This window comes from Homalodisca vitripennis, chromosome 6, assembly GCF_021130785.1.
Source record: "Homalodisca vitripennis isolate AUS2020 chromosome 6, UT_GWSS_2.1, whole genome shotgun sequence".
Taxonomy (NCBI): Eukaryota; Metazoa; Arthropoda; class Insecta; order Hemiptera; family Cicadellidae; genus Homalodisca; species Homalodisca vitripennis.
Genome location: NC_060212.1, coordinates 146,145,680 through 146,170,315, shown reverse-complemented (window position 1 = coordinate 146,170,315; position 24,636 = coordinate 146,145,680). Strand labels below are relative to the sequence as shown.

General features: G+C 37.7%; 1 protein-coding gene and 1 non-coding gene across 11 annotated transcripts in view; both read right to left on the bottom strand.

Moving 5' to 3' along the window:
- The window catches only part of LOC124364989 (rho guanine nucleotide exchange factor 11-like), a 770,637-nt gene that overhangs the window by 506,058 nt on the left and 239,943 nt on the right, over positions 1–24,636 (bottom strand). The gene's annotated exons all lie outside the window — the stretch shown is intronic.
- Trnak-uuu lies at positions 14,812–14,884 on the bottom strand. Its single transcript has one exon. It is a non-coding gene; the product is annotated as a tRNA-Lys (tRNA).

The following is a 24,636-nucleotide window of genomic DNA, read 5'->3' as shown; positions in this document are numbered from 1 at the left end:
TAAACGTACAGGCCAGGTGAAGACAGGCCAGCTGAACCTAACAACACCCACAGACTGTCTCGTCATGTTTACCTAAAACATAGACTATATACTGGTCTATCGAGCATCCCTTCTCACACAGTCACCTATAAACGTACAGGCCAGGTGAAGACAGGCAAGCTGAACCTAACAACACCCACAGACTGTCTCGTGATGTTTACCTAAAACATAGACTATATACTGGTCTATCGAGCATCCCTTCTCACACGGTCACCTATAAACGTACAGGCCAGGTGAAGACAGGCCAGCTGAACCTAACAACACCCACAGACTGTCTCGTGATGTTTACCTAAAACATAGACTATATACTGGTCTATCGAGCATCCCTTCTCACACAGTCACCTATAAACGTACAGGCCAGGTGAAGACAGGCCAGCTGAACCTAACAACACCCACAGACTGTCTCGTGATGTTTACCTGCAACATAGACTATAAACTGGTCTATCGTGCATCCCTTCTCACACAGTCACCTATAAACGTACAGGCCAGGTGAAGACAGGCCAGCTGAACCTAACAACACCCACAGACTGTCTCGTGACATCTTACCTGCAGCCCAGACTATAAACTGGTCTATCGAGCATCCCTTCTCACACAGTCACCTATAAACGTACAGGCCAGGTGAAGACAGGCCAGCTGAACCTAACAACACCCACAGACTGTCTCGTGACATCTTACCTGCAACATAGACTATAAACTGGTCTATCGAGCATCCCTTCTCACACGGTCACCTATAAACGTACAGGCCAGGTGAAGACAGGCCAGCTGAACCTAACAACACCCACAGACTGTCTCGTGATGTTTACCTAAAACATAGGTCATATACTGGTCTATCGTGCATTCCTTCTCACACAGTCACCTATAAACGTACAGGCCAGGTGAAGACAGGCCAGCTGAACCTAACAACAGCCCACAGACTGTCTCGTGATGTTTACCTAAAACATAGACTATATATACTGGTCTATCGAGCATTCCTTCTCACACAGTCACCTATAAACGTACAGGCCAGGTGAAGACAGGCCAGCTGAACCTAAGAAAGCCGTCTGACTGACGTGACATCTTGGCTGCAGCCCAGGTCTATATACTGGTCCATCGTGCATTCCTTCTCACACAGTCACCTATAAACGTACAGGCCAGGTGAAGACAGGCCAGCTGAACCTAAGAAAGCCGTCTGACTGACGTGACATCTTGGCTGCAGCCCAGGTCATATACTGGTCCATCGAGCATTCCCTTCTCACACAGTCACCTATAAACGTACAGGCCAGGTGAAGACAGGCCAGCTGAACCTAAGAAAGCCGTCTGACTGACGTGACATCTTGGCTGCAGCCCAGGTCATATACTGGTCCATCGTGCATTCCTTCTCACACAGTCACCTATAAACGTACAGGCCAGGTGAAGACAGGCCAGCTGAACCTAAGAAAGCCGTCTGACTGTCTCGTGACATCTTGGCTGCAGCCCAGGTCATATACTGGTCCATCGTGCATTCCTTCTCACACAGTCACCTATAAACGTACAGGCCAGGTGAAGTAAGGCCAGCTGAACCTAAGAAAGCCGTCTGACTGACGTGACATCTTGGCTGCAGCCCAGGTCATATACTGGTCCATCGTGCATTCCTTCTCACACAGTCAGGCCATCTAAACCAGACAACGTTGTCTGACTGACAACATTGTCCTTATAACCAAGTCTGAAACACATTTTAAAAGGCATATCTTAAGGATTGGAATAGATGAATAAAATAAGGAGCCTTATAATAACAGAAATGCGCTCTTCAATAGCGCAAATTAAACTTGAAATTGTCGTGGCTTTAAAACATTCACTCTTTCGAATTAAAATGAAAAATCAATATTCATCTCAAAACAGCGATTTATATAAGCTTTTCAATTTTAGGGCATGTTTGAAAAATAAAACTTGCTCTACGAAGTTCTTGCCCTTGAATCGGGTTGGTAGTAACAAAGGGAGACCCTGACACAAAACACTATGCCTCAACAAAAGCCAAGCTGTTAAGGTGTAATTATAACAACGTAAATATCGCGTCAATTACATGCAAATCATCGGTGTCCCCGTGGTGACAGGTGAGTGACAGCGAGGTTAACAGATTCCCGGTGGCCCCCGGACTATCTAGCCACACGTGTATGGGACCTCCACAGAAGCTGTTCAAACACGATTTACCTGAGTGGGTTAAGTTTTTCTTGGGCATTAAATATCACCCGAGATGGTTTTTGCACGTCCGGCAGCAGCACACAAAATATTATTATTTGGAAAAATAAGTGCCAAATAAAATGCACATTTTCGACGTATTATTTTAAGTTGGTATGATTATGAAGATATTATTCATATACTGTACTTCTAATTGTTTCAAAATTATATATATATATATATATATATATATATATATATATATACATTTTCCCAATGGGAATTTTAATATCACAATTGCCATCAGGAAATGCTTATTGACAGAAGACATTCAGAGATTTATTATGAATAAACTTTTAGAACGGTTGACAATTTTCAAATCACATTGCCTAACAAAGAATAAAACTACCAGAAGACGTTTTTGATGAACTGGAAAATTACTACCCTTCTCGCTAAAGGGGGCCAGAGGTAATCAAAGGTTTTTTAAACGAGGTGTCCCATTGAGTAAAAGCAATATTAATCAGTACAATATCATGACACTAAAGAAAGATTTTTTTACCACTTCTATACAAAATAAGTACAAGAACAAAGGAAAATACTAACTGTAATTGAACACTATGTCAATTGGAGTCAACTTAATACTTTTATTTCTTTAGTTCTACTTTAATAAAGACCGTCAAATGAGAGTATATGACACATGAATTTGAAAATTACCACCCTTCTCGCAAAAGGGGACCAGGGGCAATCAAAAGTTTTTAAACGAGTTGTCCCATTGAGTAAAAGCAGTATTAAATCAGTACAATATCATGACACTAAAGAAAAATTTTTTACCACTCTATACTAAATAAGTAACCATTAGAACAAAGGAAAATACTAACTGTAATTGAACACTATGTCAATCGGAGTCAACTTAATACTTTTATTTCTTTAGTTCTACTTTAATAAAGACCGTCAAATGAGAGTATATGACAGATGAGTTTGAAAATTACCACCCTTCTCGCAAAAGGGGACCAGGGGCAATCAAAAGTTTTTAAACGAGTTGTCCCATTGAGTAAAAGCAGTATTAAATCAGTACAATATCATGACACTAAAGAAAGATTTTTTACCACTCTATACTAAATAAGTACCATTAGAACAAAGGAAAATACTAACACTGTAATTGAACACTATGTCAATCGGAGTCAACTTAATATTTTTATTTCTTTTGTTCTATTTTAATTAAAACCGTCAAATGAGTGTGTATGACAGATGAGAGTATTGATACATATATATGTTACCTCTCCCTCAAAGATGAATGTTTGTAAGAGTAAGTACAAAGTTTATGGTGGGAGAGTACGATCTTGAAATCATCCAACAATCTCTTCAGGTTACCTCTGAACCGTTAAAGAGAGAGTATACAAAATAAAGAACGAGAAATCGGTTTACACTTTTAAAAATATTCAAGATTTCTCTACTCCCAATCATGTATACCTGTATTCTACAAGAAACAAAAACAGTTTGAATGCACTCCCATCATAATAATAACACGTTTCGAAAATCAAAAGAATACATAATATGTACAGTTTGTTATAGATTTCCAGATTATTAAAAAACCAGCCCTTCCCCTTCATCTTTAAAAAAGCTTAAATACTTCCTTGTAAAAAACTGTTATTATTCACTCTCTCAATCTTTCTGTTCCACTCACCCATACCAGTAAAACATATCCACAGTCCTAGCATTTTAATCTGTTACTTGGTTTTCAATTAGTCAGTCAGATTTAATATTACACTAATAGTATACAAACGTTTCTATATTGCGTTTAGCATTTAGGCTTTATGGATATCGGTACTGACTATTCCCCATACAAGTAAATGGCCATGAAAACTAAATAAAAAAGAGGAGGCGTATAAAAGAAGGTACTGTTTGACACCATGTACTGTTCACAAAGATAAATTAAGGTACACAACAAATGTCAAGTTGTGCAACTTAAGATAATCCGATTTAGAAATCACCGATCGTGCACGATGACAAGTGACGTAATTGTTCCGATACAGCGGTTTTATGACTGAATCTATTTCAAAGAGAGGTTATCTCTGCGTTGCACAAACATGATTATCCAAAGTGGTTAGGAGTTGTTACATCACTCAACCTGACGTGTTCGGCGCTGAAAATTGAATTGCGATTTAGGGAGAAAGTTGTTACTGGTAATCAGTTATTATTGTAAATCTATTGTAGGTAGTCCAAAGTTAACCACAATACTGAGATCTTACGTTACACGCATGACGAAAACATGTGTGGACGTCAATAATTGTATGGCGACCAATAGTAGAAGACAACTCAAAGAACCGACCACGACCTTGCAGACAAGCGGAGATGCACGACGCTGAGGCTGAAACGTCACTCGAGCTCACGAAGCCTTACAACTCGAAACGCGTGTACGGTTACGCGAAGCCGGCCACGGTTGGGGAGAGGCTCGATGTTGCTCGATGGTTTTCAATGTGTAGCCAACAATATATTTGGGTATTATTGAACAAACGAGAGGTTTTTCAAATGGACATAAATTTAATCTTATGTGAATGTCTGACCTCCATTTGGCCATCAACTGGGTTGACTTTCGACATTCCACAAATCAATAACAGCAAATCGAAAAAAATAATCAATAGTCAATATTAACTATTATGTAAATCTTGAGTGATTTTGTACTTGAAAAAGTAGGTTTGTCCCAAAATGGTGGATCCAACTTCCACCATTTTACTAAGTCATATGACAATAAAATGTTAAATAATTGTACTCAGTTTGTTTACAGACTTGTTTATTCGACGATTTCATCGTTTCCATTATTTACATGGTTAAAGACCAATGTAAAATGTTAGAATTGGATGCTTTTGACATTTAAACCCCAAAATCGAGAAGAACCTAAGGTTCAAGTCTCTATGAACCCTATAAGAATATTCATCGTGTATATGTACAGACAGACATACAAAAACTACACGATTTTGAGAAGACACTGCCGGGTCCTTTAATAAGATTTACTAGGAGAGAGGAAGAATAAAAGCGTGGGTACGAATCTAAAACTCATCATAGGTACATTGTTTTCAAAATATACAAATACCATCGTAAACCTCTGCATTGAACTTACAAATTACCGACGACAGTAATCTCTTAAGGGGATACTTACAAAACACTACCAGACCATTTGCCAATTACTGTACTCTTGAGGTTAAGAAACAACGAAGAAGGGACGTCCGATGCTCAGGAGAATTACGTCACCAAATGAGGTAACACTATTACGAGGGTAATTGGTTAATTGTGCAGTACACACGCTTGCCTGTTCTGCTCTATTCCGCCGTTTATCGGTCGGCCTGTACGAGGATGGCATCCTCTCGTACAGACTGCCTGACGCAGTTTATCACAAATGGACACAATCCATATTATGTGGTCATATGGTTTGCTATGTGTTCTGTAGTTGATATTTTAGGTTACATGTAAGAAAGAGCCATGTGGCCATAATTTCACCTCTGTACTCATGTGTAAATAAAGAAATTATTAATTAATTCATTCACATTCTACAAGCTAGGATGAAGATTTTCTCTTCAAGTTACTCGCCATCTAACGAGTAACAGTTTTAAAAGAAGTTTGTGGTTTTTAAAGTCCAATTATAAGGAAAACCGCTTTATTGGAGAAGAAACCACTACTAAAAATACGCTCCATCTCATTTCAATTTGTAATTATCTCAATTCTCAATTTATTGTTATAGGTAAAGAAAATAGTGATAATGCCTTTTGTTTTGAGGTTAATACCCTATTCAACATGTCAGTTGAGCAATAAAAAGTTCAGAGTGCGTAGCACCTTATGAATGTAACAGTTTACATGGAATTGAGTTACCAATGACTCTTCCGAAAGACTTGAAAAGTACTACCCCCAATAACTTACACATAGCTTGCTCTACATACAATTATTGTTCAATTTTGTACAATTAGGTGCCAAACATTTCTCTTATTCCTAACGAAATGCTTTGAACGAGAACTGCCAGTTGCTGTTTTACGGGATAAAATTACTGTCTGAGGAGGAGGTTTACCACGAAATAAAGTATGAATGATGGCTAAATAAAAATGGAATCATACAATGACTCACCTAAACTTTCGAACCATTAGGTGCCAAATTTGTCTCTTATTCCTAACGAAATGCTTTGAACGAGAACTGCCAGTTGCTGTTTTACGGGATAAAACTACTACTGTCGGAGGAGGTTTACCACGAAATAAAAGTATGAATGATGGTTAAATAAAAATGGAATCATACAATGACTCACCTAAACCTCCGAACCATTAGGTGCCAAATTTGTGTCTTATTCCTAACGAAATGCTTTGAACGAGAACTGCCAGTTGCTGTTTTACGGGATAAAATTACTGTCGGAGGATGTTTACCACGAAATAAAAGTATGAATGATGGCTAAATAAAAATGGAATCATCCAATGACTCACCTAAACCTCCGAACCATTACGTGCCAAATTTGTCTCTTATTCCTAACTAAATGCTCTGAACGAGAACTGCCAGTTGCTGTTTTACGGGATAAAATTACTGTCGGAGGAGGTTTACCACGAAATAAAAGTATGAATGATGGCTAAATAAAAATGGAATCATCCAATGACTCACCTAAACCTCCGAACCATTACGTGCCAAATTTGTCTCTTATTCCTAACTAAATGCTCTGAACGAGAACTGCCAGTTGCTGTTTTACGGGATAAAATTACTGTCGGAGGAGGTTTACCACGAAATAAAAGTATGAATGATGGCTAAATAAAAATGGAATCATACAATGACTCACCTAAACCTCCGAACCATTAGGTGCCAAATTTGTCTCTTATTCCTAACGAAATGCTTTGAACGAGAACTGCCAGTTGCTGTTTTACGGGATAAAATTACTGTCGGAGGAGGTTTACCACGAAATAAAAGTATGAATGATGGCTAAATAAAAATGGAATCATACAATGACTCACCTAAACCTCCGAACCATTAGGTGCCAAATTTGTCTCTTATTCCTAACGAAATGCTTTGAACGAGAACTGCTAGTTGCTGTTTTACGGGATAAAATTACTGTCGGAGGAGGTTTACCACGAAATAAAAGTATGAATGATGGCTAAATAAATATGGAATCATACAATGACTCACCTAAACCTCCGAACCATTAGGCGCTGGACTGGTTGCAACTATTACGACCTAATTCTCATCACCTCCTTCATCACGGAGGAAGGACACACCAAGGTCCTTGATATAAAGGACTTCTCTTGCAGAGTCATGCTGCTAGGGATGATGTTGACAATATAGTCACCGTGACAAAACTGTGGTCAAACCTCGTCGACCTAAATCTTTCACTCAAGTTTGCCTGCAAGTACTCGTAGATGGCCCACACAATCTTGCAATTGCACGCAATCTCTGCATATACCTGAATATAACCCCCTTTAACGTCAGTTAATTTTGAGAAAAAATCAACTAGACCCGAACATAGAGCACCAAAAGCGATTACGTACTATTAGCACAATTTTTATGTATAGCTGAAGTAAATTTGTCCTCGCATTTAAAATAAATAATTTTACCCATTCTGAATTAACCGTAATGTTACTTCTTAAAATGCTGGCTGGCTATATTCACGACCACCATACCCCTCTCCCTCCCCAAACGGAATAGCATTGCTAAACTACCTTAGTTTAGCACCCCCAATTTTAATTTAGTCAAGACTTGTGCGTGATTTTGTATCATATTCCTATGTCGCTTTGTAACATTTGGACATTTCAATTCAAATTTTTTATTCACATACACAAAACAATGACATATGCGGTACACTTCCATACTTTCGAATTAAAAATTAACAATATAGACTAAAGGTCTGTGTAAGGGGAAGAGTCCATAAATTAGTCTTTTCTTATATATTCATACATGCCCATCTACCTCTATTCAATTTAAGCACTGCTTAACCACCATATTTACTATCAGATGGATGGAAACAATCCAACAGCCCCACCAAACCATATCCCACAATAATAATGCTTATGTACACAATATTTCCATGTTAACAGGAATGTCCATTATTTCCTGTTAACAGGCTTCTACATACTTTATTGGTAACGCGAACGAATCAGTGCCTCTGCAGTAGCATCACCCAGGTTGAGCAATCACCAATTATCCTACATGTTCAAAATTAGTAGAATAAACGACTGTAATAATCAAAAACCTTTAATGTTATGTAAACGTATAATTAAGTGCATATGTATAAGTATTACATGTATATTTAAAACTCGACATCATGCAAAACTATGTAACAAAAATATAGTAGTGAAATCGTTTAAAGTTTTAATATTAGCTGTTACGAGACAAACGTCGAGCCAGCCGGCTTATCTGCGCCGTCTCCAGGTATTCCAGACGTCGCCTCGCCTATCAAAACTGTTCCTTATAAGCGGACAGACCAACAAGTGAAGATGTGTCTATAACCGGTCATTTACTCGGGATAAATCTCAATTAACCTCATTGCCGGGATAGTGGCGAGACATTGCGTGGAGAGAAAGTCCCTCGGCCGGCCCCGCGCACTCTGTTCGCATAGCAAGTGTGCTCAGGTACCTGACGTGAGTGTAGAGCGACATCCTGACCCCCCCCCCCTCCCCGCGGCAACCACAACACATCGCGGCGGGTTAAAACATAGTACTATTGTATTTGTACATGATATAGGGCTGTAGTATTTTGTAATTATATGGTTTAACTACTCCCAAAAAATTTCAACATTTTTTGTTCCGCCTATAACAAATATATTTGGTCATATCACATCAGTTTTATTGCAGCGACAATGGGACATTTTTTAGCAAACATCAGGGATTTCAATAAAAAATGTCTTTCATTCATATCACAAAATTCTCACTCACACATACAATTTTACAATTATGCACCTTTCATTCTCCGCCAATATAAGCCACTTTAAACAGTAGAATCAGTCGTGTAATTGGGAGGTCCCCCAGCTAAAAACCCCAAAAGGTGTTTAAGGCGCATTTTGAACGCCTTGGGCGTTAGGAAATTTTTTATTAAATTTGACAGTCTGCTAATAAAATTAACACCTACTTAAGGGTAGGTGTTCAAAAACCACTGTTCTGTGTCTCGCAGTTCGTAGTAGTTCTCTACCTCGTGTCTCATGCATGTATTGGTGTCACGAATATTCAAGATCAGAAACATTATTTAACTTGTAGGGAATGTGACTATTATTATAATGTTATGTATGCTAGTCAGTTCCAAAAATTAAATATTTCGTAGAAAATAATACTAAAACAGTGTTTAACTTATTTTGACGGAAAGGCCGACCACCTTTTAAGCTTTGTTTTGCCCGTCTTCATGGCCCACAGGACTGTGCGAGGATCTTATCAAACAGGATAAGGGGTAGTGTCGATGTAGAACATGGTTAATGGTACTGATAAAACGAGCTAAGGTCACAGACAGGATTTCCCTGCGGTATCTCTAACTTAAATCCAAAGTCCAACGTCTCAGATCGCTCGGCCACCTGTACTCCCAAACTAAGAAAACATTAAAATACAAATCGTATTTTTTTAATTGGAATTTTTAGATAAAAACTCTTTAAGTGGAATTTTTTCAATAGCAAATAGTGTCGAGAGCTGTTGTGACATTTTTGCTAAGAAGGAGGCGACAACGAATAGAAAAATGCTATTTCATAATGTCAGACATACCAATCTCGTTCAATGGATTGGAAAACTAATCCCGCTATATGGTTCTGCCCAATAGGCTAACATTGTAACCATAGTTACATAACAAACAACAGTATCCGCGATACAAACATATCGCACTGAATATATTTTACTGTTACCAACATTCCAATGCATGTCTTCGCGAATGTACCATTAACAATTGCATAATAGTAACATAGAGATTTGTATATCACTAACCGGTTAACTCGAGTAAATATGTATCTCAATCCTCCAAACATAATAAATTCAAAATAAAAAAAAATCAGGGAAACAGAATATTACGTGGTGCAAAGTTGAAAACTGACCCTAAGGTGTTCCAAAATATTCATTCTATTTCTGCACCAATTGTGGTGGTCTTCAATGAGTAGACAGCACTTGAAGAGAAGAGCTGTGACGCGGGGGGCGCGGGCGGTCGCAAGTCCCCTGCCAAAATCTCTGCCAAGCGGCATGAAAATAGACAACTCTCCGAAGACAACCGACCTTGGTATGCTGACCGGGACAACTCACGCCACGCCACAGCCGACCCGAGTCACCCAGTGTGTTCAGGAGTCAATGATTCATCAGAACTCGGTGATCGCTAGTCTCGGGGGTGTACATGAGCGTATATCCGGCGTCTTTACAGAAGTGGGAGGACACGACAGGAGCGCTAATGTTAATTTTATTGAAAAGAACAACTCATGCCTTGAAATTTTAATTCATTACAGAGAACCCAATAAGGAATGATATTTAAAAGACATAAAACTCAGTCATTCGGCTAAATCGTAAACAACATAGCAAATATCGTCTCGGAGAACAGTCGGAAATAGGCGAGGACAAGTACAACAGCTCGTATTTCATTCGTCTTGAAGAACGAACAGCAATATGCGGGGATTATGCGGCATAAGCTCATGCACAAAATCGCGTATTGCGTCCAATGGAACGAACAATAAATATGCAGGGATTCTGCAGCACGAGGTCATGCAAAACATACCGTAATACGTCCTGAGGAACTAACAATAAATATGCAGGGCTTCTGCAGCACGAGCTCATGCACAACATCGCGTATTGCGTCCTGAGGAACGAACAATAAATATGCAGTGTTTCTGCAGCACGAGCTCATGCACAACATCGCGTATTGCGTCCTGAGGAACGAACAATAAATATGCAGTGTTTCTGCAGTACGAGCAAGAGCACAACATCGCGTATGTCGTTACGGTTAACATAGGGTGGTAGGATAGGGGGATATTTTTCAGCCAACATATTGTATAAAGGGATCTCCAAAAAGTTGATCATCAACAACAGAGCAGATATTGGTATGTTTTACTTATGTATGGTAACCCAATTAGTTTCTTCTTAAAGAAATAATCCTGTATTCCCAATATGGCTAGTTAGAGAACAGTAGGAAAAGTAGAACATGAGGGTAGCATTCGAATGGTATATTATTGATGGAAGCTGCCAGCGCTTTAACCAATCTTGATAACTGACTACAATGGAAAAGACTTTACACAATAAAAACTAAAAAAGAATAAGTTTACGATATAGATTTTTCATTGCAGGTGAGAAGGATTTTACGCACTTAACTTAACAGTCTGTAATGTATTTTAAATTGCGATAAAAATTCAACGAAACATAGAAACGTATGTTCCGTCAGAAAATTGAACTCAGAATAAACCACTTAGCTTATAAAACTCCGTGCATAACAGTGTGAGACGTCCGACAAAGGGTATATTGCTAAGTTTACTTTGAACATCGCTGTTGGCGGGGCGGGCCGCCTGCGCCTGGCTGATTATATTGGACTACAAGTTGGCGCTCGTGAATACTTAAACAACGCGAGTCGAGCGTGGCATTCAAAGCTCCTCGTCCTGTCAAACTCGGTTATGCCGATAGTCGATTTAATGTACGCTACAAAAGGAACTTCCTTCATGGAAAATTCAACGAGGTATGTCGTTTATTTAAAATTACACACCGAGCACTGAACACGGTCTCTGCTTGGAATTCGGCGTTCACCACTTGGCAAACTATATTGAGACCTGACACAAAAATAATCCGACGTAAAATATTCTACACACAGTAAACGCCTGAATACGAATGTTTTACATTTAGTCTTTGCATTACTAATTCTATGTGCCTATGTTTTTGATATTCTGAATAATTTCTTTAGGCGAATGCAATTATTATATAACGAAACAGGTCACCAGGTTATAAAATTTTCAAATAGAATTTATCACAAAACATTAAACTTACTTGGTGCATATCGTTTGATTATGAATGCTCAAAATCCATGTAAACACATTCGAAGAGGAAAGTTTAGAGCAAAGCTCTACGATAGCCGAGTTTTACATAATACCATAATACAGGACAGTCGATCACTAACGCTACTACAGTATTAGGTGTTAGAGAGGGTTTCTCAGCCTTAACTTCGCTGGTAAAGCAAAACATTGTTTGCATTTTGACATTTAAATTGGACAAGATTCAATGTACAATTTTAGGGCACTTTTAATGTCTGCGCTGACATATCTTAAAAATAAACTCTTATGGCTTAATAAATGGGAATATAGTTCTTAATAATAAGGGGAAAACAGAACTTATTTATCCTGTGCTTTACTTGATTAACTCTGGGGTGTTTAGTCAAATAAAGTTGATATGTGTAAATAGTACAAATGTACTAAAATTCAAAACGCCAAACTAAGTTTATAAATAAAAATAAATATTCATGTAAAAAAAGAACCCCAAAATATGAACAAAATTAAAACTATAACCATAAATCATCTAAATACCTGATTTAGGCCAACTACGTTATTTCTTAAATTATAGAGCACATACTTTTTTCAGGCAAAACTCAATTTATTTGAAATTAAATAATTCAAAAATATTGTAGATTTTAGATTTTTTACAAATCTTGTTTTATTTCAATTCGTCTAACCTAACGTAAAACCATATTTCCGATTTCCACTCCTTTAGGTCAGGTATTTCAAGTTATTTGTCTTATTTTTACCAGAGAATTGTTAAATAAACAAATAAATTTGGTGATAACAACAACTGTACATCTATTAAAGCGGTACATCTCTGTATTATTAAGAGGTTAAATGTAAGAAAGGACCATGTGGTCCTAATTTCGCCTCAATAAAGAAGTGTTTCTTTCTTTCTTTCTTTTTTTATTACTTCTTGTTATACAACAGTGCAACATGTTATTTCAGTATTCTTTATTTTAAGCAGTAAGTTTAGCTATATTTTGTTTCTCTATGGAACTGACAGCCAGTTAATTTTGTATTCTTTGTTAATGTTCACTGTTCAGCATGTGTTAATCAAAACGAGCCATGCATATCTCACTGAGATACTAAAACGAAAACACAAAATGAAAACCATATTAATGATATTTGGACCATTTTGATGCCAACGTTATATTGATTGGTTCAAAATATAAAACGTTACGAATTTTTCAATTCCAAAGTAACAGCTGGCATTGTAACTTGCTACACTTCTATGTGTTAATCACCTGTAAATTATAACTGAATTTATTGTTATTGTTCTATGATTTTACTATACTTTAAGGGTTTTTTTATGTTAAGCACACAAAGTTTGACTTAGTATACTAGTAATGTTGAGTAAACTTGCAATTCATGAAAAAAGTTCAGTCTGTAAATATCCTATATTTATTATGTGATAAATTAATTAAACCTCTTATATTGCCCATACTTAACATACTATATAAGCGATCAGATAAGTGTTATATTTTTATATACCTTTCAAAATAACAAGTCAAATAATTATATTAAAACTGTTTTAGGTCAGTTTTTTTAAAATTATGTATAATTTATTGCGCGATTAAATATTTTTCTACGTTCATTATAATTATGTATACTTTAATGCTAAAGAAAAGGGACAATTTTTGAATATAAATTGAAAAAAAAACGAAATGAATGATTTACTACGGTCTGTAAAACCGCGCTGGTATTTTTGGCAGAGCACTAAAACTACGGTGCTGAAAGTTTTTTTTATATTAAACAAATACAAGTATACAGGCCTATATTATAGCTGATCGTAAGGGAATGTACTTGTTGTGTAAAGTGATTTTCCTTGATTCAACCATTCAACGTACATCTAGAATCTGTGACTACAACTCTAGATTAACCATCTACCATTACCTGATCCCCATAGCTTGAGTATCTTCTTGAAGCTGCTGCTGCGTTTCAGCGTCCCACTCCTAGAGGGTTCATGGTGTTCCATATAGGGATGATAGAGGACTTCCATACACCTGTCTGGGCATACTACTGGTTCTCCTGGTACTCCGGTCTGCAACACTCCACCCTCCGGGGCCCACTCGCGATCACCACACTCATCACTATCACTCCATCACTGGCGGTATCACTATCACTAAACGTCCTGTTGGTCGGCACACTTCAAGTGGGTAAAACCAGTTCGTCGAGGAGAGACTCGAACTTTGGATTTGGTTCCACAGTTCGAGAGATACTATCCAATCATATAAAGACAAGATCGATTATAAATCATGAAAACGCAGGTAAAGTAAATCACCCCTGTTTTAAGTTTGAGTTTGATAAAAAAAATACATAATACTTTACAAATCATATCCCCTAACTTCATGCGTCTTATTTCCACGAATTTTAAATCCGAAACAACAGTGAAACCTCTAATGAAGTAATGGGCTTGTTAAAAAGTACGAGATAATTTGAATTGTCACGTAACTTCTCAATGTATTCATTTCATTTGTTCACTAACTAACACGCGTACCTATAGTAGTAGCGTGGAATGAAAACGTCATGGCGAAGGTAACATTTGTTGGTAGAAAAAAACAAAAGTATCATTATTAGTTTGTATTTGTAACAATATCAAATAAAATAAAAAAGAAACATTAAACGAAAAGCGGCGTCTCGCCTCGGTGTGTGCTCGGCTGGGGTTCTTCACCCGAGGGTGCAAAAAGAACCGCCCGAACAGGGACTTGAACCCTGGACCCTTAGGTTAAAAGCCTAATGCTCTACCGACTGAGCTATCCGGGCTTATTGAATAGTGCTTTTAAATAGTAAATAGCCTGTTTTGCTTACTAATATAAAATTGAGATGTAAAATTGGCGCTAGATTGGCGACCGTCTTGATTTTGTTTCTCTATAAGAACCTATACAACCATAAGAAGTTTTATTCCTTTTAACTTCATTATTTTTCATTGTAAAGCACTCCATGTTTCACATTTTTGGCAGTATTTATTTTCAATCGCCCAACAGTTTATTGGGAGTTTATGGGAGTTAAGTACATGTTAATCATAGCTGACCGTAAACATTTTAAAACACTAACAATAATATACGAAAAGCCGGCGACATCTTTAAAACGAGAAATCAAACCAATAATAAAAAATATATTAGGCTGCATTGTTCATATTATAAAAAAAACCAAAAGGCTGTGGCTGTTAAACCTCTTGTTAGATTAACCAATCATTGTTAAGTGCTTAATAATCTGGCACAACACAACTTAAAACGTAAAATAACGGTAAATATATTATAGTAGCCCATGTTTCAGTTTACAGCTCATAGATTATTAAAACATTGGACAAATAAAGGATAAATGTGTTGGGAGGGAATTAGTTACCAATAGACGGCAAGGTTCAACAACCGACGGTGGATGTATAACATCTGTTATTTACGGATAGCAGTTCTCGTGGGAATAAGGGTGAACCACCATCCCCTAGTGTACCTGTAGCTTTGCTCGCCACCTTGATTCATCCGCTAAGAGACGAATATGGTCCATCTTGGATTTCCCCAATGTGGAATATATAATTATATATGTTTATTATATTCGTACACGCCAGTCTGTAACAGCGTCAGATTTCAGTCGTTGCACCAAGAGAAAGGTGAATTGGAGGAAAACTCAACATTAATTTTGAATCAATCCTTCCCGCCGTAGAAACTCTGTTGCTCTATCCTTTTTTTGGGATCGTGTCACAAATCGTAGTGCACTCAACTGTGCACCTGATGAGATTACCTCTTCACGTAGATTACACTATATATTGTAGTATGTGTGTCTCTGATATCGAAACGATGCAAAGAATTCGTTTTGGTCTTCTTCGTCTCGGACTTTTTCTTGGATCCCTTCAGACGAGTCATTTTCTGTGACAAAATCAGATCTCAGATGCTGCACTAAGAGGAAGGTGAACTGGAGCTGAACTACACCGAATCAACCGCCCTTCCCACCATAGCTACGTTATTCGCTTATACTGCTAGTAGCAGCAGTGGTGCAAGTGCAAGATAAAAATACGCCGACTGCGACACAGTCGCTAGAGCGAAGGCGCCGGTGTTCACAAGTTTTGCCTAATGAACGGGAAACCTTGGGTAAATTAAAGCCGTGCGTCGTGACCGCGTTGTGGACGACTCTGTGTCGGTGAAGCCTTGTCCGTAGACCTACGGCTTCCACCCTACTTTAGCCTTACTTGCGACAAGCTAGAAGTTATCTTTGACCTGAAGACTCTGAAGGAACATTAATATAGATAGTAGTTTTAAGTCTGTCACGTCATAAAGATCCAACAATCAAACGTTCATTTCTTTATTGTCAGGAGCATTATAACAATGTAAGAATGTCAAGAAGAATACTATTATTTGTATTACATTTACAGTAAGCATATTCCATTGGTAATAAATAATACAAATTATGCAACACTGTATGCAAATGTTATAAGAAGACTATGAAAAAGTACAACTTTTACGATTGGCCCTAACACTCAGATACTGAGTGGTAGCTGCCGACAATAAGATAGTTCTTGCGTTTTTGCTGAAAAGATCGTTTGTAGTTTACAATAAAATTTTGATTTCGCGAGGCAGTTTTGAGAGTTTTTACCAGTACTGTGTTAGTTTTCGGCAACCAGGCGGTCCGGTAAGGCAAATTTACTTGACTTGGATTTTGAGATCGTATGGTAATGTATAATTTTCTCTGCATACGAAATCCATCTCATTAGTTGTATTATACGGTTTATTATATCTTATTAATAAACTTGCAAAACGTCTTTTTAACAATTTTTCGAATATTATGTTTAGTATTAAAATTCTAAGAATTATATAACACTTAACTTCTAGACGTCAAAGGCGATTTTGAACTGCGTAAGCATACAACCTGGTTTTTCTTGACATAAATCATCAGACGGGCTCGTTTTGGTGGGCGTCACAATTTAAAAAATAATCAAAAAGGTTAAAAATATGAAGAGATACATTTTTTTTTCAGATCATATTTTCCATATATTGACACATTAAAAACCAATTATTTTCCAAGTAAATAATAATTATATCAAGAAATTAGTGACAGCCGCCATTTTTAGGGTCTGTATGAGGCTAGCTGACGCTGATATAACATCTGCTTTTGTTTCTGACGTTGATTTGAACTTGTCTCGTGCTAAGAAAAATGTGACAACAAAAATTATAGTTTTATACATTTTTCTAACAATTTCGATATCCTCATATTCGACCTCTATGAAAAATTAGTGATTTCTTCCTCAGGGGAGAAATTCCTTTGTCGATTTCAAGAAAACCCAGACTTAGTGCTTATACAGCACAAATTGGCACTCAGCTTCTGGACTATTACATTAAAAAATTTTGGCGGACAGCAATTATACTTACGGTGCATGTAAACATGTACAAACTTAATGTAATAGCTTTTCTCTCATTAGGGTTCCTATCCGTAAACCAGATAATCATTGTGTGAAGGTGTTTTAATAGCTGGTAAGCCACAAACAGAAGAAATACATTTCTGCAACTAGGATGAGCACAACAATCCACGGAGATTATAGCGCAGTTAATAACAAGTTTGTTAGTAATAGAACCGCTCCACGCACGCACGCACGCGCACCAGCAACGGTCTAGTTGTACAGTGCGACTTTCCCGCTGAGTTATGGGCCTGAAGTGTAGCGGGAGCGAGAACTCGGACGATATCGAGCACGCCGACCCCTATTGAGCACAAAGCAGAAACTACACGTCCTCACAGTGGCACCTAATGGAAACAATCATTGTGCCTTTCCATTAACAGTTAATAGTTATGATCATTGCTTGCTGCTTGTTACGTCTTACAGTTGATTACGTGGTCACTAATCGCTCGGAGAGAGAAATGTTCTTCCTCTATCCAATTAAATTCGTTCCACACTGAAGAGTCGTACCGTTCTTTAACGAAAACACTCACCCTCGTAAAATCGAAAAACTCATCAATAATTTATAATTTTTAATATAGAATATGAACTTTGATTATAAAACGAACGATCATAATAACAAATATTTAACCTCCCTATAAAACAATTACAATACCAAAGCTTGGATATAATTTTAAAATAACAGTCGTTGGGCTTACGTGGCCACAACCTCTCCCGGTTTACACCAAATCGTAATATTGTAAACACAATTGAAAATTTTGAAATATGTTGTCCTCACTGTGGAAATCTTCCAACTTTATTCAACAGATGTTAAATAAAAATAAGCCCAAGTTATAAGAAAATAATTGTATGATAGTCAGGAATTTTCAAACTTCACTGTTGGGCTTTAGGACTCAGGTGCACTTAAATGCCCCTGAGTTTGGTCTCATAAGGTAATGTTTACACTTACACCCCTTTTCTCCCCTATTTTCGTGTGAAGAGTTTGTATTAGTCATAATTATCGTCTACTAACACGGGGAAAAATCTATAATGCAGTTGATTGCGGATAATTCCTACCTTTAAAGTTACATATCTCTCACCACTATGTAACTGAGAGACAGAAAGAGAGTATAATGAATTAAGGTTTAGTATTGTTCTTACGGGACAAAAGCAGGTCAAGATGGCCGCCCAGGCAGCCCGTTCCGGAATTTAACAAGCACACAATAAGGAACAATACGTCCGGTATCAGGTATAAATGACAGGACATTTACTGAACTTCTTTATGGAATCCAAAATTGGAATATCTTAATCTCTAGTATACTAAAATAATTAGTAGCGGACTACAAGCACATGGCTGTAATATTATCTTCCGATCCAGATTGGTAATGTTCCCAGGAATATTCCTTTACTCAATATTCCTTATTTGGCTTTATATGTATACAGAGTTATGGCGTACTCTGTACTCTAAGGCGTACTCTGTACTCTAAGGCGTACTCTGTACTCTAAGGCGTACTCTGTACTCTGTACTCTAAGGCGTACTAATTATTGCAGGTCATACGACGCGTTAAGTTTAGCCTGCGATGAAATGATAGTCCGAATAAAAAAAAAAAATTAAAAAAAAAAACAGAAACCTCACTGACCATTACCAGCGCTTTCCGACGGCCATGACGGGACCTAGTGCGATACTAGCGAACTCTGTTGACGCGTAATGGTTACTAACTCCAGTAAGACGTCTATGTAGTTTGTATAGTTTTTGGATTGGACACTGGACGTAGGTATATTCAGGTATAAATTTCTCTGTAGTTATATTTATGGAGAGAATATGTATGGTAACTAGTGTTATATTAAGATTAATTCGTGTATTACTACGTCCTACCACATCGTCACGCCTTACCGAACTAGAAAGTAATGTAACTTTTTTTATGACATTTAAACAGTGAACATTTTAATCACATGAACGTAGGTGAAATTCCAATGACATTTAACTTTTTCGTAGATTTATGTTGCATGATCTTTTTACATGTGTCCATAAAAACTACTGCTACGGATACAAATTCAATGCGGCGATTTGTCGACCTACTCTGTCTGACTCAACAAACCTAGGCAAGGCTGGTTGGCGGCGAAACATGCGGGGAAAGTCAGTGGAGATGGGAGAAGAAAGAAAATTGAGGAAAGTAATATTTGAAGGTGAAATTGCGGAGTGGGCTATAATCCGAAAAGAAGCAGTGACAAATTACATCAACCTCGACTTTATCTGCAAAAGCCTTCTTGATTGAACGACGATGAAGCTTTTGATGTGACTTGATGACATCGGGGAAGATCGGGGAGATAAGCCTATTCCTGAGGATTCATTCATTTTCCATACATTACTTTTATAACAAGAGGTACAGCATTTTTGTTTCATATGATTATTGACAATGGTTGAAACGTATTCCCTAAACGAAAGCAAAACTGTCACGACACAAGTAGAAAACTGGTTCATTATTTTCTTAAGGTATAAACACCAAGTATTCTTCCATACAGTTGTTAACCCTGCGTTAGAAAGAAGTACTAACTATAAACTATAACTTTGTATAAAGCAAGTAAGCCAAGAAAACAATTAATTGATAAGATTAAGAGATAAGAATTTGTATTTGGTCTGAATAAGATGTAAATCAAATTCGGTCCGAACCATTAATCCTTTTATTCCAAATTCTCAAATAATAGTTAATTGTATCTCTTACTATGTTATTGTTCGAAAAAAAATGTGTACTACAGGTATAAATGTTCCTAACCCTTTTTTTGTTACGCAACAATAAAACTGAATCAATATTTCCAATAGAACTCAATTTATTGCCACTCCTTGATACAGAGATTGGTTACCATACTGTAACTCAGATGTATATCTGCGGAAAAACGACAATTATTTGCAGCCTATCGTGCTTGATAGCTAGAAATAGCAGTAAAATGAATTTTACAATTTTTTTCCTAAACGACTATGAGATAATTTTATAAAAGAAAACTCACAATTATCCAATAATATTTAAATTTTCACACGAGGCATTTCAACATCAAAGATGCTACCGTCAGGTCTGAATCATCTTTGATGTTGAAAGGCCTCGTGTGAAAATATAAAAAAATATTGGATAATTGTGAGTTTTCTTTTATGAAATAATCGAAAATTGTTTTTTTCCAATAAGAAGAGCTCCTCCTTCAACGACTATGAGATAATTCATGATTGTAAGGGTACCAAATTATCAGAGGGAATCTGTGATGGCTTGTTTAAAGTTTAGGTATCAATTAGCTTTAGACAGTACTATAGATCAAAAAAAGATTATTCGTTTCCTAATTTTGTTCCGATGATATAGTACTCTAATCCCATTTATCGGTAGCAATGAATTTTGAATTTGTTGATTTACTTGCTCAAGTAATATGCAGAGCATAAAAAACAACTATCACTGAGTACCACATTGAAAGAAAATATGAATATTTAAGCGTCTCATTCTGCAACCAAACCGCCGCCGCAGGAGCCTACAACTGCTCAACCGACAACAGTGAAAGGGAAGAGTATTCACTGTAAAAACATCTGCAGAACTTCCCAAATATACGCACGGTCACGACCGCGTAGTAACTGCGACTGCGCACAATGCTGCAGCCGCCACCGCCGCCGCTGCAGACAATAAGGAGGCCCCGGTACCGACACCGGCTAGCAGACACTATATCGGCACGCTACGCTCCCGGCTACGTTAGATTGGAACCGCACGCAGCAGTCTCCCCCACATTCCAATGGATGAATGAATCCATCGCCATTCAAATGCCAAAGGCGCCTACCTTGAGTTCGTATGGATGTTTTAGCACACAGATACTACAATAGTACTTTCCTCGAGGCCCTGAATTCGTACAGAGCCTTTAATGGCTGCATCAGTGGCACACGCACATGTCACTTGACGCACGGACAGCACAGTGTTTAGCTTAATGTGACTACTCTCACAATCGAACAATACTATCGGTGCCACAATCGATTTGTATTGTCGGAGGTCACATAACAAATAGTCATACATCTCACCCACCATCGATTTATCGATATATGGTTCGGAGTCCACGTGTAAATATTAGTTCATTTGTCCCCTTTACACCATAATACAGCTTTATGTTAATGTCATTCTCTTAATGCTTACCACTTTGGTTTAATTAACGTGCTTCAAAATTATTTATTCAGTGTTACATAAAGTATATAAGTAAGTATGCAATAGATCGAAGCAGTGCAACAATGACGATAAGAGAAAAATAAATAATTAGGTTACGGACTCGCCTTGATTTTTCAGCCTACGAGACTTGTTGCCCCACTTACGCGTAATTTATGCAGACAATCGCATATAATTCAATTAATTTCAACTGAGATATCAACTTTGTCAGAGGTTATCTATGGGTTACATTGGCAATGATAAATTGATGTTCACTCGCCTGCATTGCTCGTACAATATAGGCTGAAAGCCAATACCGAGTTACAGGATCCGTCAAGTGGAAAGGACAACTGAGGATTAATCGAACGTGACTAAGTGTTCAAATTCCACTTACTTCTTGACCTTTAGCAACTGTAATGCCTCTTACAGCCGTTTGTTCCCAGTTATTGCTGATACAAAGCCAATGAATATTGGTTTATTATCACGGTACTACTATTTATCAGAAACCATTAATGTTATTGTATTTTAATTTAAGAAAGGTTCTTCCTATGTCAGCGATACAGAAGTATATAGATATTATAAGTACATGATCTATAATCTAGTAAAATTTCAGAAGCGGAAAATTGCAGCAATATTATGCAAAACAATAGTTCTATGCCCTACTCTCTTTATGAATTGTGGAAAAATGTATATTCTCTTCTGCACCGAAATTGTTGTGCCACCTCAAAATTGTCGAAACTAAAAAACCATTCCAACATTCAACTGACATTTCATTAAATTTTGCACCCTAAACTCTGTTAAAAATTTCATGATCAAGTGTATTCCTCTGGATGAAAGGACAAAAATAATACTTCTTCGTCACGTTATGGGGTGTACATCATTTCCAGACATGTGCTCTTAAAAGAAAACAGTCTTTTTTCAAACTCCTACAATGCGCGTCATCATTTTTGGCATTCTTCTATAACCTTGTTACAAATTCTCTGTCAGGTTGAAAAAACCTAGCAGATTATCTCAGCCAAAACATTAATATTTTAAATAATGTCAGGGGCACCATTAACGGCAGTAATCTAAAAATACATACAGTTTTTGAGTGCGCCAATTCTCGAAATACGACACCGCCGTGACTGACTCACTGTAGGAAAATGATCTGTTGGTAGCGTAGGCCAGCAGGCGCAGTGCCGCGTAAATATTGAGGTTCGCGGCCACCGTAGGCGGGTCGAGGTGGCATTGGATTGTAAACATTACCTCTCACTTAGCCACAACTATAATAGAGTTGTCTACATCTGTTCCGGCAAGACGAAAACAACCGAGTATCACTTAGCACATTCTGGCTCTCAAGCCACATTATTCAATATACATATTTCCGTTGTCACTAAACAGTTAAGTACCATATTGACTACTGTCCAATCCAATGCCGAATTGTGGTGGACTCGAAGAACACGTACGACCTTCACCATAGTGTGGTGTTAACGCTGCCGCTCTCTAACCGAGAGGTCACGGGTTCGATTCTCTGAAAGGTAGGTTTGAAATTATACAAAGTTTCATTTGGTTTGGACAGTTTTCTCGTAAACATTTTTTTTTAAATAAATTAGAATAATACTGGCGTAGAAAGAATCCCCTAAAGAGATTCAATTGGATGGACTGTACCCCGCAGGTCCCTCGGTAGATTACTGATGAGGACTGCATTTGTGATCTGCGTAAGAAGCGACGACCTGAGTGTTATTCATAATTGGAGTGTTTGCGATTAATGGTTTATACGCCGAGAAACAGGGTAACTGTCGAAGTTATCAACCATTGACGGCGTTAGCTGTACCTCGGATATAAGTTGAGGCTTTTGATATCGTCTGTTCGTCATGATCAATCGTAATTTATCGTACATATATTTTGGTAATAATGACTAAGCGCCATGAAACAGCCGTTGGTAATTTAATAAGTAGGTGCAACAGGATGGCTACCAGCAAATGATTGGTGAGTTCTTCCAATTAATAAATTCATCACCATTCACAGTTACTCAATTTCTTGGATATAGCCTATCAAGGCGTCAAAATGGTGGTCATCAATATTTATATAACTGGATAAAAAGAATACATTACCACTGACTGAATGCGGTGTTTTTGGATCACATCACATACAAAGTTGAACAATGTGACTAACCAAGAAGAATCAAGAAGATGTAGTAAATTTAATATTTTCCTAGAGCTCGACATAGCTTCTCATAATATTGATTCATTCGGCCTTACTCAACAGCAACCTTCATTTTGATTCATTAATATAGAAATGAAATAAAACAACTTAACGAATCGACACGGCCACCTCATGCTGAGTAGTTGGTTGCATATTTCTGCAAATCTTTGTTTTTATTTGTTTTTGAAGGAGAAGCCGATTCTCCTTTTATGTCTTATTCTGCCCGTCCTCATGGGCCACTGGCCTGTGCGAGGATCTTATCAAACAGAATAAGGGGGAGAGTCGATACAGTCAGTACAAGGTCGATGGTACTGATAAGAAGTGCAACAGTCATAGACAGGATTTGAACCTGCGCTATCTCTAACTAAGACTCAAAGTCCAGCGTCTTAGACCACTCGGCCATCGGCACTCCCCATTGTGGCACTCTCATTGTGCCATAGCAGTTTCTGCAACATGCTCTACTCAATTGACCCTCACTCAAGGTATAAATGTACCTTAAGAGGAGGTTTTGTCGGAAAACTATTGGAGAGTGAGTATTACAAGACACGCGACTGTGATGACAATGAAACAATCGCCACGAACAGTCGGAACACACCGATGGTCTACTAATAACCTGTTCCTGCAGGATACAGACAACACACGTCACAATCAGGCGGGCGAACCGTGCAATTATAGGGCTTCGTGACCGCGAAAACATAACGAGGGCGAATTTTTGAACGCGGCCGTAAATGATGCAAGAATAAATCATAGGTGTACGTGGACCGGTTTTTTCGGCCCAGTCTGGAGGTACGGCGCGGCGCGGCGGA